Source organism: Pteropus medius, unplaced genomic scaffold (assembly GCF_902729225.1).
Source record: "Pteropus medius unplaced genomic scaffold, Ma_sr-lr_union100, whole genome shotgun sequence".
NCBI lineage: Eukaryota > Metazoa > Chordata > Mammalia > Chiroptera > Pteropodidae > Pteropus > Pteropus medius.
Genome location: NW_024350319.1, coordinates 14,231,411 through 14,251,111, shown reverse-complemented (window position 1 = coordinate 14,251,111; position 19,701 = coordinate 14,231,411). Strand labels below are relative to the sequence as shown.

Here is a 19,701-nt window from a genome sequence, read left to right as displayed (position 1 = left end):
AAATCAATTTTAAAGTTCGTCTTTGTTTTTCCTGCAGTAAAGGTTATTCTCTGCCCAAATCCTGGATGGAGTTCATAAATCACTTGCTAATATAACAGCGTTCTTCCCGTAAGTATGGTGTCCTGTGGCCACTTGGGGTGAATGCCAGATGCTGTATGAAACAGAGGTATGCTCTTACAAGCTCCTTTCCTAATATGACATCCTGCAGAAAGGATCTACTTTCTCTGGGAGCACACTTCACGCAATGCTTATGTGACCTCTCAGTGCATTAAAGACAGCAGGTAAATCATTGGTTTTAGCCTAACAGATGAATTGATTTAGGGATGCACAGAAAAACTCACTAAACAATGTGCTATCCAGCTAGAGCAGTAAGCACACTTAGGCCAAGCAAAAGGGTCTAAATGCTTAATTAACTTTTGCTAACCTTCCAAACAATGAAGACACCAAAAGTATAATCAATTGAATCTATTTAGCATTAATCTAGAGCTAGATTCTCTGTATCAACCAAGCGTTAGTCTTGACTACACCTAGTTAAATACCTCAAGAGCTGCTTGCTTGCTTGTTTGTTTGTGAATAGTCTTCCTTTTTTATTTCCCACAGGAAGAAATACAGAAACCTCAAAAAAGATTGGCTCGCCCAAGTGTGCATTCACTCTGCTCAAGCTCCATTGGGTAAACAGATGCTACTTATGTCATCTGTCTATGTCAGACACTAGATTTGAATGTTAGACAAATAGACAGAGGTAATTTTTAAAGTGCAAGTTGGGAAATAATTTTGATAACATAAAATTTGCACCAATTATTTTAGCTTTCTGACAGTCTTCTAACGCAAAAGAGATTATTTTTCCAACTGCTGTGGGCCTCGACCCAACTCAAGAATTATTTCTTGTAGCAACACAGAATTAAGGAAATATTGGATATTTGTATTTATATTTATGTGAAGAAAAAAGCCACTGGTAAGTGTTATTTTTCTTTTTCTGTCTCTATTCTGTCTTGTAAACTTTCTTCATGCAAATGAGAAACAATGACCACATGACACTAGACAACTAAGAAGCTGATGAGCAGAAGAGATGATATCAGTATGACTTGTCTATTTTATTTTCAATTAGTACAGTCCAGTAGTTCAGTTCATGGATTTTGAAGTTAGATTTTGAGGGAGCATATCCAGTGTCCTCCATTTGTTACCTGCGTGACTTTGGGAAGTTCTTTAACTGCTCTGTACCTCAAAGTCTTCATTTGTTAAATGAATATAATCATCGTAATATCTTCCTCACAGAGTTGTCATGAGACTTGCTTTATAAAGCACTTGCAACAGTCCCTGGCATATATGTAGTAAGTACTATGTAAATATTATCTATCTGTTTATCTATTTACTATCTATCATTTATTCATCTATCTGTCTACCTATCATTATCATCATCATAATTATTTATAAATAATATGTTTAATATGAGTAAAATTGTGAGACCTGGGCACACTATGTTGGGCCTATAGGAAAACTCTATAAAACTCCTAGAATTTTTGTTTTTATTTTAGCTTTCTATTTTGATGAAACGTATGTGATGTTTATACTACCACAGTATAAATAGAATCACAATTCCTGCTTTACAATTATAAAGCTGATAACATCAGCTATCTTGTTTTGGACTCTATCATATTTTCATTATAAAGTGCTCTATTAGTTACAATGGAGGAATAAAGATGACTAACATATAAAGGAGCTTACAATCCATTGGAGTGGACTCATACATGCACAGAAATAATATGATGATTAACAGAAGTAGAAGAGTATAAAGAAGTATCAACAGATGACAGAATTAGACAAATTTTAGGTTTCAAACTGGAGTTAGTTTTCAAAATAAATAATGCTAAGTTTAAATCCTATCACAGCAGTTTGGTTAATTTGAGAAAGTACTTTTTTCAGTTTGTAAGATGAGAGCACATCAGGTCATATTGGTGGGGCTACTTTGAATGTGAGCAATTCTCATTTTGTGTCTGTGGAAGAGTATGCATTGTTATGAAAATTTTTTGGAAAAGCTTAGAAATCAAAGATTAACTTATACCTGGATTATACACACAATGGAATACTAATTTTCATAAGAAAAGATGAAATACTGCCATTTGCGACAACATGGATGGATCTTGAGATTATTATATTAAGCGAAATAAATCAGACAGAAAAAGTTGAGAACCATATGATTTCACTTATATGTGGGAAAGAAAACTGAAGGCAGCAAACAAGACAAATGAACAGACTCATGGACATGGACAACAGGTTAGTGGTTACCAGAAGGAAAGGAGGAAGAAGAGGAGGTAGATAAGGGTAAAGGGGTCAAATATTTGATGACAGAAGAAAATTTAACTTTAGGTGGTGAACACACAATGCACTATACATATGACATATTATTGAATTGTACACCTGAAACCTAAATAATTTTATTAATCAATGTCACCCCAATAAATTTAAATAAAAAAAATTAACTTTATGACAGCATTACCAACAACATCCCTGGCCACTACAATCATTATGTCTGTTTGTCTCTTAAAGTGTCATCAGAATAAGTTGTATTTGATATGCTCCCTCACAATCTAGTCACTTCTTGGACTAATGTTTCATTTCCTCAATTGGACCAGGTTTTTTTTTTCTTTAAAATGGCCCAACGCATGTTAACCTGAGATATCCAAAATGTTTTATTAAGTTCTCAACCAACTTTACATTTTGATAATTTTGGTACTAATGTTTAAGTAAATTGTAAACAAGTATTGACTCATCAAAACACATCTTTGGATGAGTTTGGGACTAGAATCAAGAGTAAGATGGTTAGACTCATTCAGCAGCAATCAAGAGTGTTTTAACAACTTGTGAAATTAAGTTGAAACATAAATCAGAATTAACATCGATCATATCGAAGCCTGAATGTGGGAATATTACTGTTATTATTTCTCAAACCTTTTACTTTTGCTTCCATCACATGTGACACTATTAAAGTTTAAGGTTGCAGAGATCCATTATCTACTGCAGCAAAAGAGAAAATTTTGAAGGCAAAAGGTCATTTTTACTTTAGAAGGGAAAAGGATCTTGATACTCAAAGTATCTAATCTTTAGAAACTGCAATTAAAGAAATTCAGTTAATACCAAGAAAATGTTCAAGTCTGGCATGATAGGGATCTGATCTATTTTCCCATTTGGAGTATAAATACCTATTTCTCTTGGCTATTCGGCCATAGCCAAGAGAAAATATGTTCCAGGTGTTGAACATCTCTTCATTGCGTATTTTGGGGGAATAGAGCCAACTACCTCTAAATTTAAGAGAAGAAAAACGAAGAAGAATAAGAAATATGTGTGTGCATGTGTGTGTGTGTCTGTTGCATTGCAAAGGGATATCTCCACACAGAGAAGAATCTGAAGCAGCCCTTTATAAAGTTAACACAGGAGGATATTTTTCACTTCACATTTCTTTTAACTTGAATACTTATAGGTTCCTGCCAACTATCTGTTTTCAATAGAGGTGGAGTTTTCAGGGGGAAAAATGATGAAATACAAATAAGCTTAATTTCTGTCCCTTAAAATAGCATTCTTTATAAAATGGTCTGATTTCTTCCCTAAGTTTTAGAGCTAAACAATAACACTTGAATAGCAAGGATGTTATAAAATAAAGTGTTGTTAGCAGTCTTCACTTGTATCCATGTGTAAGTCTTTCTCTTCTTTCCATCCTGTATTTCAATACTGCTAATCGATTTGCTGGTGTTAAGAACTTCTCCCTGATATTTTGATGCTAGAGCATGGCTTCATTAAAGTTTCCAGTCTGAATGTTCTCAGATATATCTAAACGTTTTGTTTTCTTCTCTCAAATTTATGTTTATGAAGAGGGCACACAAGTAATGTTTTGTTATCCAAGTAAATGGAAAGGAGGAGCAGAGTGAATGATTTAGAAAAGGAAATAATCCTTCTGGTAAACCTGTTAACAGCAGAATGAGATTCTTTAATTTGGATAAATAACAAAATAAGTATGTAGCTGGAAGATATTCTTAAGGGAGAGTCTGAAAAATGAGATGAATTCTTAAAATTATCCCTTTCCCATGTTAATACTTACACTCTAAAAAGGCCTTTTCCATTTACTTATTAATTTACAGAAGTAATACCTAATTTACAGGGGGTTTTAGGATTAGAAGAGATTCTTTTTTTTTTTTTTCCTAGAGAAAGAGAAAAGTGGCATGGTAGTAGGTACATCATGGCTCAGTAAATGTTAGCAATTATCAGAAGTTATAAACTATGCAGTTTAAGAAGTTGATCTTTAAAGTTAAACAAAACTAAGATTAAATTAATGTCTCTGCCACTCGATATCTGTGTGTCCTCAAAGTTACTGATGATCTGAGACTCGTTTTCTTTATGTGTAAAAAGGAGAAAATAAACTTCCCCCATTAAACTGTTTTGAGTTAACTTAAATGAGTTAATATGTTTACAGAGACTAATTTAGCAATGGCATATGTTGTCTCCACCATGGGATATGAAGCTACCAGCTCCTATGGCCAAGGAACTAAATGAACCCTTTTCCCATGTCCTCAGCAACTATCCTTGTATTGCCTATTGCTGTGTAACAAATTATTCCCAAATCCACCTACTTAAAATAATAAACATGCATTACCTCACACGGTTTCTTCGGGTCAGGAGTCCAGGAATGTACAACTAGTGTGTTTCTGACTCAAGGTCTGTCATGAAGTCGCAGTCAAGATGGTAGCTGAAAATGCAGTCATCTGATGGTTTGACTGATCTGGAGAAGCTGCTTCCAAATTCAGTTATGCGGCTGCTGGCGTTGGGCCTCAGTTCCTCACCAGGTGGGCCTCGCATAAAGCTGCTCATCATGTAGCATCTCGATTTGAGAGAGACAGAGTGTGTTTTTATAACCTAATCTCAGATGTGACACACCATCACTTCTGCCATATTGTTTTGGACACACAGATAACCCTGGTGTGATGTGGGAGGGAACTAACCATACGAGGATATGAACACCAAGAGTCAGAGATCATTGGTGCCATTGTGAAGCTGGTCTTCCACTGAACAGACTGGCCAGCCAGCAGAAGTAATCTCATGCCTGACTGCAAGTTAGAGACCCTGCATGATATTTCTTGCTGAGAATCCTCTAACTTCAAAAACATAACCTGCTAAAGGCAAGCTATATCTTGCTATTTTGTTTTGTTCTATTGGCAAGTCCTATATCCGGTAAGAATATCATCTAAAGCCAACTGACTTCATGACAAACACATCCAGAGGTTACAATAATAGTGTTCAAATTAAAAATATCTCTACAACCACTATTTTTAATGTCCACAGATGCCTTCCCACTATATAAGACTGGGTCAATCACAGAGCAAGCAAACAAGCTCTGCTTTGTGATGCTCCAGAGAGGAAGTGAAGGAAGTCTTTAGGAAATTAGAAAAGAACAGAGAAATGGAAAAAATATAATCTAGCAGCACAAACAGAACAAGAAAGTTACAGACTCAGTCAAAGGACAAGAAGAATTAGACAGTGTACAGAGAGTGCCAAGTATTGACTGTATAAAACATATTTAATATTCCAACAAACAAATCCTAGTTATAGAAACAATATTTCTATTAGCTTTTATTTTGGGAGCTTGCTGCATTTGTCTTAAATCTTGGGAATTTAAATCTCCAATGAAATTTTATTCAGGACTGCTTTAAGTAGAACAAGTCAATTGCTCTTCCCTGATGCACACTGTTTTTCTGATTTTAAGAAACAGGTTAAGAAAAAATAAAAGATTCCACAGAATAGGAATTATATATTTGTGTGAAAATACTTTTTGATTAAGTTCTGAAATAATCTTTTGGAACCATAATAAAACCACATACAATATTTTTCGATTGCTATATTGTTTTGCAACAAGTCCTTTTTAAATCAACAATTTAACAGAAGAAAAACTACAAAGTCCATATATAATAGAACTATGTACTCAATTTTGCAATGAAATATCACAAAATGTGTTACATAATGATTATTCTGCCATTACGTTTCCTTAGCTTTTCAAAGTGTAGTTGAATGATTTAATTCCTGCATAAAGGCAGGTCAAATATCCTCAAATAGGAGCTTTCCATTGCTCTGTAAACAGGTACTTCATTTTATCATCTGGCTTAAAAATAGATGAGCTCATTCTGCTTTTTGATGTCATCTATGGAAGGTTATGCTAAAAAATAGAGTAACTGTGGATTAGTAAATTCTCCCTTCTCATGAAACAAGACAATACCTGTCCTCTAGGGAAAAGATTTATTGCTAAGAATCAATAAGAATGATCTCAGGTCTTTTTTCTTGCTTCAGAGTTAATTACGTGCCTTTGATTACTTTGTGTTATGTTTTTCAACTGTGATCAATGAAAGTCATGTTTTTCGACTGTAGTCAGTGGAAATTACTCAGACAACATGTAGAACTAGTCTGTATGTAAATGATGAGGCTGTGGATTTCTTCTCTGGATATGGTTGCTTCAGTGTACAAGGCCCTATTTATTCACTTAAGCAGGCTCAGGCTTATAACTACAGAGGTGACAACAACCACACAATTAGAAAAACCAATTTCCCCGGCTGGTGTGTAAGGAATGACTGCAAGGAACTCTAATGTAAGCAAAGGTCGGAAACTGATGGAGGTGCATAGAGAGTTGCCACAACTCTGCAGCAGGTGCTCAGCAGGCTCAAAGGCCCTGCTGCTGGAGAGCAGCAATGGAAGTGAGAGAAGAGCTGGGAGAGACACACATTGACATCTGAGTTCATTGCTAATGAGAAAAGCATGCTACTTTGCCCAACGATTGCATTATTATCTAAGTATTATATTTGGAAGAGAATTCAGAGTAGCTTTTTATAGATTTATGTTATTCGCTCCAAGTTCATACTGAAAAATGGAGATTAGCAGGCAAGTGGGAGGGGAGCATTATATTGTGTTATCAAAAAGAAACTTGGTACTAAACTGGAGCATTTGGGAAAGATACGATCATTAGCATTTTTATGAGCTTTTCATTTCCACTTTTTTTCTGACACTGGTAAGAGATCTGTCTTCTCTTAAATGTAACGATTTGTATATTTGCCCTCATTTGCAAGCTCAGAGTCTGAGGGAAGACAAATACAAGTACTGTTTAATACTGAAATTTTCTTAGGCTGCTCTGACTAAAACGAAAAGGCATTTATCCTCAAATTAGTGACTTTGAGCAAAAGAATGTAACGAAAAATATGAATTATTTTTGGTTCAAGAATTCTTTCACTCTAAAGTAAGCCCTCTGCTAATGTTATGTATGATGCAGGAGAGGTAGTCGAGAGGACAACAGGAAAAACCCACATTACAGATGTTGGTCCCTAAGACAACAACATTATGCACCTATGCATCACTATTTGCCTAAAATGCTTATTTTTGTCCAAAGTGCTTTTCAGTATTTTACATATGGCAGAGTAAGGCATGTAATATTTGGTCACTGTGAACATTTTGCCAGTCATCACATGAATTAGGTCCCAACAATGCTGCATAGTTGCTCTCACTTTGTCTGCAATTGGGAAGCAACTTAAAGAGGGTGCTTAAGAATATGGACTCTGAGCCCAGATTCTCCCATATTTTGAATTTTAGCTACATTCCGTAGCAGCTGTGTGACCTTGCGCAGCTTACTTAATCACTCTATGCCTCAGCTTCTTAATCTATAAACTAGGGTTAAAAATCATGGGGCTTTGAGAGAATTAAATGAGATAATGTATATAAAGCAATTAGAACAGTTTCTAGCATATAGTCAGCATCATACTAGTGGTTATAATTGTTATTATGCTTTGTTTCAGGAAAATACCATTTCACATTTTAATGTAGAAATACTGAAAGAAATTAAACCACAGGTAGAAAATTTAATAAAATAAAGAACTGATCTCAATATTTCATGATTTGCCTTTAGCTTCCCAGTTGCTTTGTGTCCATTAAACTCTCTTAGATTTCTGGAGTGAAAGTCATTTCTGGAGCCCTGCTGAGTGTCTCACATGTGTGCATTAACATTCCGATAATAAAGAAGAGTCCAGTTTTGAAACATGAATGAACCGAGTTATTGTCAAACATCTTATTTCAGGAACTCAAAGGTTTAAATATCAAGACCCCGACTCTAAGATTCAGGATTGTATCCATACACTGTTCCTTATTAGAAACTTACCTCCATCTAGATACCTTTAATAAGTCCACAGTTTTGAATTGATATAGTTATAATCAGCAATGCACTATATTTCCCAAGTGACCTAAACTCCAGTGTCCTTTTAGTTCTCTTTGCAAAAATAAACCTAAATTTCTATGATTCTTTGATCAATGAAAGGTTATGAAACTGATCAAACTAATATATCTACAACTGATATCACGATGTCTGGTTATTGTGTGATGTTCAGAGTTGTCAAGTGATTTGCAGCAAAAAAAGCATTGGGGAATAGATTTAAGGGGCAAATATTTTCTTATTGCCATGTTTATACATTCTCTCTGCTTGTCTTTCTATATCCCAACAGTCCAAGATGTTAATGGAGGATTTTAAAGCAACAGAATGAAGGATGTGTTCCTCTTTCTCAGAATAAGTGCCTATGCATCTTAATACAAAATATTTGGATATCATTTGAGATTTCACTGAACATTTTCAAAGGGCATCCATATACATTTTTTTTTTTTTACTTTCACACACATACCCTTCTTCTCGAATTTATTTCTCTTATTTTGTGAGGGTTACAATGGAGAAAAGAGAGACATCAAGTGAAGTCTCTTTTCTTTTTCTGTGTTTTGTTTCCTAAGCACTCACCAGGGGTAAGCTGAGATCCAACAGGTCCTGAGGACAAGCGTCCCACCCCATCTACAATTTGGTGGCCTCTTAGGGGCAGTTCTCTAGGGGATAATGTAGTGATCTCAAGAATTAATGGGGAAGAAGTATAGTAGGTAGTGGTATCAGTTGTGAAAAATAACAATCTTCAGAGGACTCATGGGAGTCAGGAGTCTCTTGTCAAGGTCTGGGTGTTCCTTGAACCCAAAATGGCATGTATGTACCCACCTTTGTTTATAGCTATAAGCTTAAGAAGCCATTTGCCAGAAAACAAGGATATTTCTTTATATCACTACATTAAAGTATTTAAAAATTTGTGAATAATTTTTAGCTAGCCTCCAAGTTGGGCCACATGATTTTTGTGTGTTGGTATTCACGCTTATGTAGGATCCTCTCATGCCTAATAGAGCTAACCTACATAACCAAAACAGAGTACAGAAACGAAGTGTGACTTCTGAGGCTAGGTCATAAAGACATTGAAGCTTCTTTGTACTCTGTTTGTTCTGAGGGAAGCCAACCACGAGTACACTTGGGCAAGCCTGCAGACAAGTCCTCATAGAGAGAAACTGAGGCTTCCCACAAATAGCCAGTGAGGAACTGAGAGCCTCTGCCAACAGCTGTCTCTCCGTGGGCCTTCTTTGAAGCAGATCCTCCAGTCTCATCGAAGTTGTCAAATGACTTCAATCCTGACCAACATCTTGATTGCAACCTCATGAGAGACTCCAGAGCAAGAACCACCCAGCTGCACAAAAGATTCCTGATCCTCAGAGATTTTGATAAAATGAATTTCCATTGTGTATCACTGCTAGGTTTTGACGTAATTTGTTGTAAAGCAATAGATAACTAAATAAGAAAGTAAGAACACTAATTTGTTAGAACACTAATTGAAAAGGTATGAAACAACACAACACATTCAATATAATTTCACCACTATAAATGGCACATAGAAAAAAAAGACAACAATTCACCAAAATATTACAGTTATTAGCTATTGGGGCTTTGGTAAATTATGATTTTTTCATATATTTATAATGCACAAAGAATTAGTTTTATTGATAATAACTTTGAAAACATTTTTAAAATATTTATTTTAATATTGGAAAGTTTGAACTTGCTTTTATTTGCTTGATAATATGTCGGGGTAAGAATATTCTAGAGACAATTTTAAAACATAAAATATAAAACTCTATTTTTGGAATCAAGTCAGTTTTATATAGAGCTAATTTTCATGTACCCTTTTGCCTTTAGCTAAGCCTACTTGAATTTGCAATGCTCTTTTTAGCTTCAAACATGAGCTTAACTGTAGAAGAAAAACCTTGCATTCTAATGCTCAGTGTGTGGCTTAGGCTTCGGTAACTCGGAGCCACCCTGCCTAGATGCCATGATATTGTATGTCTTGTCAGAAGAATGATAATTAAAATAATGTAAGTGGAAATGTAAATCAAAGTCCTTGGTCACTGTTTAAACTATCTCTCTGCTGCATTATATAGTGGAGGCATGGTATTACATGACAGTTAAAAGATCAAGTCTGATTCCAACATTTACTCCCTGCGTAAACTTAGATTAGTACCTATTTGGTACCTCTTTATCCTCCTCTTTAAAATGAAGATGCCACTCATCTCAAAGGTTTACTGTTAGATAGTAAACCTAGCCTGGCATCTAGGACGTATGAGTTATTTTTCTTTGCTTAAGTTTTCCGATGTTCAGAGTCAGAAAGCAGGACCCATAAGATTTAAATGTTTGAGACAGTATGATATTGTATGATAAGTAATGAGTGTCAAATGAGTGACTACTTAATAAATATTTTGTTTAGGCTGTGCAGTCTCACGATCTGGAACTCAAATTCCCACCACACTGATTATTAGCTGTGTGGCATTAGCGAGTGACATAATCTCTGTGAGTCTTATTTGTTTCATTGGTAATAAAAAGAATATATGAACTATTTCATAGGGCTGTTTAAAAATTGAATTAGATAATAAAGATGAAATGAGCATAGTTCCTTGTATAAAATAAGTACAAAATATGCTATTTCCATTTTTTTTTCTTTTTTTTCTCTTCATTCTTTATGCATTGCCTGGGAATCTGGGTGAAGGAGGTAAAAAAAGCAGTAGGAATGAAGATGAGAAGGTGAATAAATGTAAAGAAAAATAGTGACAATTCATCACTGAGTCATTATTTCATCTTATTAACCCAAAAATGAACATCATCATCATCATCATCATCATCATCATCACAACAGTATTGAATGTTACCTCATTAATCTCACCATGGCATATTAAACTGCCTGGCAGAAATGTCATACCTACTATTCACAAAAGCAAATATTAGTGCATATAATTTGGATGTATCATGAAAATTCCCTGCTTCAGCTTGTTAGAAAAGTTCACAAAGCTGTAACACTCACACAACAGATAATGGTAAGTCACAAGATGTCAAATCTATCCTTGTCATGAAGAAATAGGAATATCTTTATAAGGTTAAGTCAGGGTCTCTCTAACTCTATCAAAATAGTGACATGTGAATAGTTGGCATTCTTAGGACCTTGGAATTGCTGAATAGCTCAGAAATCTAACATTATGCATAGGCTTCTCTATGAAAAAGTTTAGGTGTCCACTATTGAATTTTAAGCAAGCTGACAATTTTAGATCTTGATCTTAATGCATAAAATAGTTTGTCTACTGAGTATAGTGTTTTCTTGAAAGTTCAATTTTTCCTATTCATTTTACTAATCTTACTGTTAGTTTTTTTTTTTTTAAGAATATTTAATTAATGATTTAAAAAACTGCTAATGTTCTAGGGCTTTTAAAACAAAAGACACAATTTTTAAAAATCCAAACAAAAATTAATTAATTAAAATAGTCATCGTAAGTCATTATCCCAACTATGGACTGGGAATACTTTAACAAGCAAAGAAATTGGCAATAAAGCAGCTTCCTGGATTGTACTATGCCTATGAGACTTTACTTAGAGTCCCTGTGTCCCTTGCCTAAGGCGTGTACTTTCATAACATGACTTGCTGCATGGTTTTAATGAAAGTGTAGCAATCACTCTTTTGGAAAGTAAAATAAAGAAAAGAAGGAAGGAAGGGTGGAAGGAAGGGAAGAAGAAATAAAAAAAGGAAAAAAGACAGAAAACTAGTTATAATCTTACGGAACAAATTCAGATTTTATTTTGCCAATTTTTACTTTTTAAAATTGGTGTAACTTCAAAAACATAAAAGAAGAAAGAAAACACACAGATAAGGTATAAATAGTCATCGATGTGAATCACTACCTCTATTTTTCCTACCTACCTTCTCTTTAATCTAGCATCCTTCTTTTCAATATGTAGTAATCTGAGTTGAAGGAGAACAGTAACGATACTTAAATAAGACTATATTAAGTACTTATTCATTCTCAAACCCTTTCATTCAATATATACAAGAAGACTGCACATTGGGTTTTATTTTCCCATTTTATAACTGAAGATACTGGAGGACATGAACCTGGGGCTTGCCCAAGATTGCATAGGACTCCAAGCCTTCCTGTCCGATTTCAAATGTTGGTCTTTCCACCATGTACGCTCGTAAACATGCTGCTTGGATTTCAGCATTTTGTCTACATCCTTGCCATATTGTCAGTTAAGAAGTAGATTTTGGGGTCTTAAGTTTTGTTTTGTTAAGTTTTCTTTCTAACTCTGTGCCAATATCACACTGTCTTAATTATAATAGGTTTATATCTCTCAGATAGGTTTATTTTAATTTTGAGGTTAGATTTTAATTTCATTTTTTTCATGGTTACGAGTCCACTAAGGTTTTCTGTATTTTCTTGATTCACTTTAGTGATTTATAATGTTTTAGAAAATTTTCATTTCATCTTACTTGTCAAATTGCCAAAATTTAGAGTATTTCTCCTCTTTTAAATTTATTCCTTTTTCTTAGTATGTCCCATTTGCATTCTAATGTTACTTATTTTTGCTCTCTCTTTTTAGTCAGTCATGCAGAGATCTGTAATTTTATTTAGTTATTCAAAGAACCACATATTGGATTATCTCTACTGCATTTTTGTGTTCTATTTGATTATCTCCTTCTACATTCTCTGGACTTCTTATTTTTCCTTTTTCAAGCTTTTTAAGTTAGATGCTTAACTCATTTTGTTAGCCTGTTTTCTTTTCTATAAGCATTTTACTACAAATTTCCAACAAAGGTCTGCATTAACAATATCCAACATGTTTAAATAATCTATTTCTTATTGTCATCCACATCTATTGTCTATAAACAGAATCACAGAATCTAAATGGGTCCTTCTGTTTCATCCAATCTCATATTTTCTACCTCCAATTGAACGCTTAGTCCTTTTATTTTTGATGTAATAATTGACATTTTGTGTTCGAATCTACCATCTTGGGTTTTTTCTTTTTTCCTCCTCTCATTTATTTTTTTATTAATCCTTCCTGCCTTCTTTTGAATTAATTGGGAATTTTTTGGGATTCCATTTTATTTCCTCTATTTTTTTTTTTAATTTTTATTTTGGGGTGTGTAAAATTCTTTGTAGTTTTAATAGTTACCTCTGATTAAAACATTCATCCTTATGTTAGCACGGTCTACATTAAATAATATATACTATTTCATAAGCAAGATAAGAACCTATAATTCTATTTCTATAGATATATATCTGCTTCAGAAAAGAAAAGATTAGCCGCTTAAAACAATAATGACTTTAATTTTCTGCATCAGAAATTTGGAGTGTTCAACTAGGCTGTTCTACCCCATGCAATATTGTTTGGGCCAAGTAGCTGAATTTAGCTGAAACCGGAGTGCCCAAAATGACTTCTCATCTCTCGGGATATGTCTCAGCATAAATTTTAATCATTCAGTAGTTTAACCACACCTCATGTAACATGGAGCTGGACTTCATGAAGAAGAATTCTAAGAGGATGAGCCTCTGTGTGCCAACTCCTATTAAGCTTCTGCTTATGACATATGTGTTAACTGGTCAAAGAAAGCCACATGGCTCTATCAAGAGTGAATGTGAGAGGAGACTGCATAAGGGCATAAATATTGGGAGGTATGGTAAATTGAGGGACATTAATATACAAAAACATAACTAAATTGAGCTGGGGTGAGGGCATGTAGAAATAATTACCAAGTGCAAATAATTTATCTTTTTATTTTCCTGCTTTTTTTCCTTCCTATTTTGCCTTAACATTTGAAGGACATTTTCACTATATGTAGAGTTCTAGTTTAACTTTTTGTTGTTATAATTTTTATCAGTACTTTTACTAATTTATTTTATTGTTTTCTAGCTAATACTTTTTTTGTACTTATCCTTCATGGAGTTTAATGATCTTGAGTTTGCTTATGTTGCTTCCATCTCTTGACTATTGTAAATAATGCTGCAATGAACATAGGGATGCAGAGATATTCTTGACTTAATGTTTTGGATTTCTTCAGGCAAAAACTCTCCACAAAGTGGGAATAGAGGAAACATACTTCAACATTATAAAAGCCATGTATGACAAACCCACAGCTAACTTCATATTCAATGGGGAAAAGCTAAAAGCATTTTCTTAAGATCAGAAAAAGGACAAGGATATCCACTTTTACCACTTTTATTCAACATAGTATTGGAAGTCCTAGCCACAGCAATGAGGCAATAAAAAGAAATAAAAGCCATTTGAATTGGAAAGGAAGAGGTAAAACAAGTCATTATTTGTAGATGACATAATACTATATAGAGAGAATCCTAAAGAGTCCACAAAAAACTATCAAAACTGATAGATAAATTCAGTACAGTAGCAAGATACTGTACTGATAATTTTGAAAATTAATATTCAAAAATAGGGGGAAAAGGAAAGACAGTTCAGTTTTTCCTTAGAGTAAAATGCCATGTAATAAAATAAGCAGAAATGATAGAAGTAAAATATTAATAATTGGCAACCATCACAGTAATAACTGTTTCAAGCAAAAATCATAAATGGATGCTAAAATTACTGAGTGAAAGTTTGATGCATAATGAGAAATTTATATAATCCTAAAGTATTGCTCCACAAGATACATATTTTTACAAAGGAAAAATCATCAGTTAATCATAGAGAAAATCTGATAGATACCATTTTAACCAAGCAACCAAGTTAACATCACTGATAACGGGATAACTAGATGTCATTTGCTTTCTACTATGATGCCCAGAGAAGTACACATAATTTCCATTGTATTTCTGCCAAAAAAAAAAAACGTATTCTAAATCTAATCATGAGAAAACAGTACATAAAGCCAAATTAAACAACATTCTACAAAATAAGTGGTCTGTGCACTTCAAAATGTCAAGATTATGAAACATACACACATATAAAAACAAATGTTGAGAAAGTGGTCCACATTAAAGAGACATGACAATTAAATGCATCACATGACCTTGGTCTAATTCTAATTTGATACTGAATTAGAGAAAATAATTTTGCTATAAAAGACGCCATTGGTACTATTTATAAAATTTGAATTAAAATTTTAGATTAGATATTAATACCACATTAATTATAATTTCCTGATTTTGATAATTGAATTATATTTTGTACAAAGCCCTTGTTGTTTTGTTTTGTTTTTTAAATAACACAGTGAAGTATTTAGGGATAAAGCAGTACTATGAATGAAATATATATTCATTTATTATTTATTTATTTATTTATTTTAGGTGAAGCAACCCTTGGTTAACCTCACAAATTGCAAGGACCTTGTCAACTTACAATCCTTCATTTACCTGGTCTCCTTAGTGGTCTCCCATCCAGGTACTAACCAAGCCCAACCCTGCTTAGCTTCCGAGATCAGACAGGATCAGGCTTGTTCAGGGTAGCATGGCCATAGACTGAAATATATATTCAAATGGTTAAATTGCTAATGTTTTTATAGAGACTAACTCTATAGGTGATTTCTTCTAAGAACTGACAATTTAAAAGATTCAGGCCTAACATTTATAAACACATAAGAAAAACAGATAAAACTGAAGATACAAAACGTATTAGTGCTTTAAGTCTAAAAGAGACCTTAGCATTCACCTGAAACCAATTTCCACTGCTTTTTAGCTAGGAGAGGCAAGATATGAACAGTTTACCTTCCACATTCCCACCTGGAAACTACTATCATTTTTCATCTCCTGAATGTCACTTATAACCATGAGGAGTTTACTGGAGAGCTGTACACCTTACATGATTTGTGGCTCCTGAATGACCTCAGGGGAAATGTTATCATAAATGATCCTGTCATTCAAACTGACAGTGTTTTTTTTAATTTGAGATTTTAGCTAATGTCTAAGAAATGGTTTCTTTTTCATACCTAGGGTCTTTCTTATGAATTCCGTCATGAGTCTTTTGAAATGTACACCTGGTTTCTCAGCCACAAAACATGAACTATTTCACTTACCAGTAGGCAATATTTTTTGAAGATTTGAATTAAACACTAAGGTTAAAAAATTCTTGCAATCTTATGTTTTTATAACCTGTAGTATATTTTGATTATATGCACTCTTCTTAAGGATAATGTATGGAAGAAATCTGGTGAAACAGGTCAATTGCAAATTAGCATCATACTTAAAATGCAGGTTTCATTCTTTGTTAATCCAATAGTCTATGTTTGCCCCTCATGATGAATCTTTCAGTTTGATCACTATGGTCCAATGTAACTTTCTGTAATATCAAGTACTACAATGTGTGGAAACAACACACACACACGCACACATATTCACACACAAAAACTTCTCTAGGGTCATGGGAAAATGTCAAATGTGGTAGGAAATTTTCAGTTGGTATGTGTTGGTATGTGAGAATGATTGGGAGAGAGAATGAGAGGAGCTTCCTAGCATAGAAATTTTTCAACAAGTAGAGAATGAGGAAGGTAGAAACTTTAACGTTTCAAGTCCTTAATCAATACCAAGAGAGGAATCTCCCAAGTAGATATGACCCCGACACAATTCACGGCCAACATCATAGCCACAGTTATAGACAGAGTTATATAGTTTTCAGAAGTGCCAACAAGAGGTCTCATACCTAAGTTTTTGGGAAACTTCACAATGTTTTATTTATCTAATGTCTATTTAACAAAGCTCAAAAATCTTAAAAGGAGTCTCAAGTGTTGCAACTAATATAGATTTCTAGATGTCATATGAATAATTTATTCAGACTATTTAAGTGTCTGAGATTTTCAAAGGATAAAAAATTTCATATTGCATTTTGCACAATGCACTCTTAATTTACAAAATTGTGCTAAATTCTGATATTTTTTATCTCTCTAAAGGTAATTTTTTAAAGCAATATTTTGAATAGAGTAGAAAATCACATATAAAATTGCCTGCATGTTTTTTATATTGGTTCTTCATCATTCATGAGGAAGGCTTATCTATCTCTATCACATTGAATTATAGTTATCTGTTTACTCATTTTTTTTCACCTTCTATATTGTGAGTTCTTAAGAACAAGAATATGAATGTCTATACTTGGCATAGCATAAGTGGTTAATAATTATTGAATAAATAATGAATGATTGCACTGACACCTCTAACAATATCAATACAATTTGCTTTTTAATTTGTTCTTACCTAGGGATAAATTTCTAATAATGTGTCTGCTCACTTCAAGTATGCCTTGTAACCAATGAAAAACATGTTTTTCTATGGAATATCATATCTTTGATGATATTTACTTACATTTTATTGATTTAGAATTTTACAAAGCATTTAGGTGAAATGAGCCTGATATGACAACCCATGGATCAGTTGCTCAGTCTGGTTTTCATGAACCTAAGTGACTTTTTTGTCTGTTTATTGTTGATTGGATGGTTTGTTCATTTGCTTATTGTGTAAGTAATGGTTATTGGTAGATTTACATTTTAAAATACACCCTTTTTAAATATATAGCTTGAAGAATTTTGAAAAATGTATAAACCACTGTAAACAGTGCTCCGTTAAGATATAAAACATTTCCTTCATTCTAAAAAAATTCTGTTTGTTGCAGGTAAACCACATGTGCACACGCACGCTCTCTCGCTCTCGCTCGCTCTCTCTCACGCGCGCGCGCACACACACACACACACGCACACACACTTGCCTTCCATAGGCAATCAGAAATCTGATTTCTGTCATTGTAATTTAGTTTTGTCTCTTCTAAATTTCATGTAAATGGAATCATAGACTATGTGCTCCATTAGATCTGGCTTTTTCTGTTCAGCATAATGTTTTACCCCTCTCTACTTCTGCCTCTCTCTCTCCCCACTTCTCCCATTATTAATATCTAGTATTAATGTGGTACATTTGTCTCAACTGATGAACCAATATTAATACATTATTATTAACTAAAGTCCATAGTCTATACTAGGGTTCCTTCTTTATGTTATACATTCTATGGATTTTTATAAATGTTTCATAATCATCCACCATTACTGTAGTATACAAAACATTCATTGTTCTTTAAATCACCTGTCTTCTATCAATCCATCTCTCCCTCTCTCCCTCTCTCCCTCTCTCCCCATAGCCCTGATAATCACTGATCTTTTACTGTCTTCATAGTTTTACCTTTTCCAGAATATCATATTTTTGGAATCACACAGTAATCAGTCTTTTTAGACTGCCTTGTTTCACTTAATAGTATGTATTTATGGTTCCTCTGTCTTTTCTTGGGTTAATAGATTATTTTGTTTAATGAGTAATATTTTACTGGATATACTACCATTCGTTTATCAATTCCCCTATTGAAATAATTTCAAGCATTTTTAATAATAAATGTTATTCCATTGTATGAATTAATATATTTATAAATTTACTTATTGTTAGATAATTGGATTGATTTTAGTTTTTGGCTGCCATGACAAAGCTACTATGAAGTTTTTATGGTCATATTTTAACAATTCTCTTGAACACTTACCTAGAAGTAGAATTGCTAGATCATTTTTAATTTTAACCATTCCAGTAGCTGTTAATGATTTAACATTGTGGAGTTAATCACAATTTTTCTAACAACTAATGGTGTTAGAATACCTTTAACATGCTTACTGGTCATTTATATTTCTTCTTTTTACCTGAGTCTGTACAAATCTTTTACTTATTTTTTTACTGGGTTGAATTTTTCTTATTATTGAGTCCTACAGAATATATATTGTGAACTTTTTCTCTCAGTCTGTCTTGACCTCTTCCCCCACCGGCCTCCGATGGTGTCTTTTAAAAAGCAAAGTTTTTAATTGTTATGAAATCAAATATTTCTTTCATATTTAGAGCACTTTATGTCCTCTCTAAAAATTATTTCCCAATTTTGCAAAGATTTTCTCATATATTTTCCTCTAGAAGATTGTTAGCTTTGGTATTTACATTGAAGTCTATGATTCATTTTGAATTAATTTCCTATCAATGTGAGTTAAGAGTTGAGGTTGATTTTTTTTTCATATTGATTTCTGAATTTCTAGCACCCATTGTTAACAAGATTTTTTTCTCCCACTGAGTAACTTTAGAACTTTTGCTGAAAATAAATTGACCATATATGTATAGGTCTATTTCTGGACTATCTCTTTTTCGTTGATCTACATAGCAATCATATGTCAATACTAGGTTGTCATCATTACCATCCTTTATATGTAGTGTGGATCAGAAAACTGTTCCTTTTTACAAGCAAGTTTTGCTTCTTCTAAGTCCTTTATATTTCCATACAAATTCTATAATTAGCTTATTAAAAATCTACGGTGTAGCCTTCTGGGACTTTGTTTTCCATAGAGTTGTACAGTTTAATTTGGAAATTAAAATTTTAACATGAGTGGTCTATTTCATGGACAGTCAGACCATCTTTAATTTCTTTTTTGTAGTTTTTAGTGTTTTATACACAGTTTGTTAAATTCCTTCCTAAATTATTTCAAAATTTTGATGTTA

General features: G+C 33.5%; 1 pseudogene; it reads right to left on the bottom strand.

The window, feature by feature from the left end:
• Window positions 1-15,545: 15,545 nt before the first annotated feature.
• On the bottom strand, window positions 15,546-15,664 carry LOC120583542 (uncharacterized; annotated as a pseudogene).
• Between the last annotated feature and the right edge of the window lie 4,037 nt (window positions 15,665-19,701).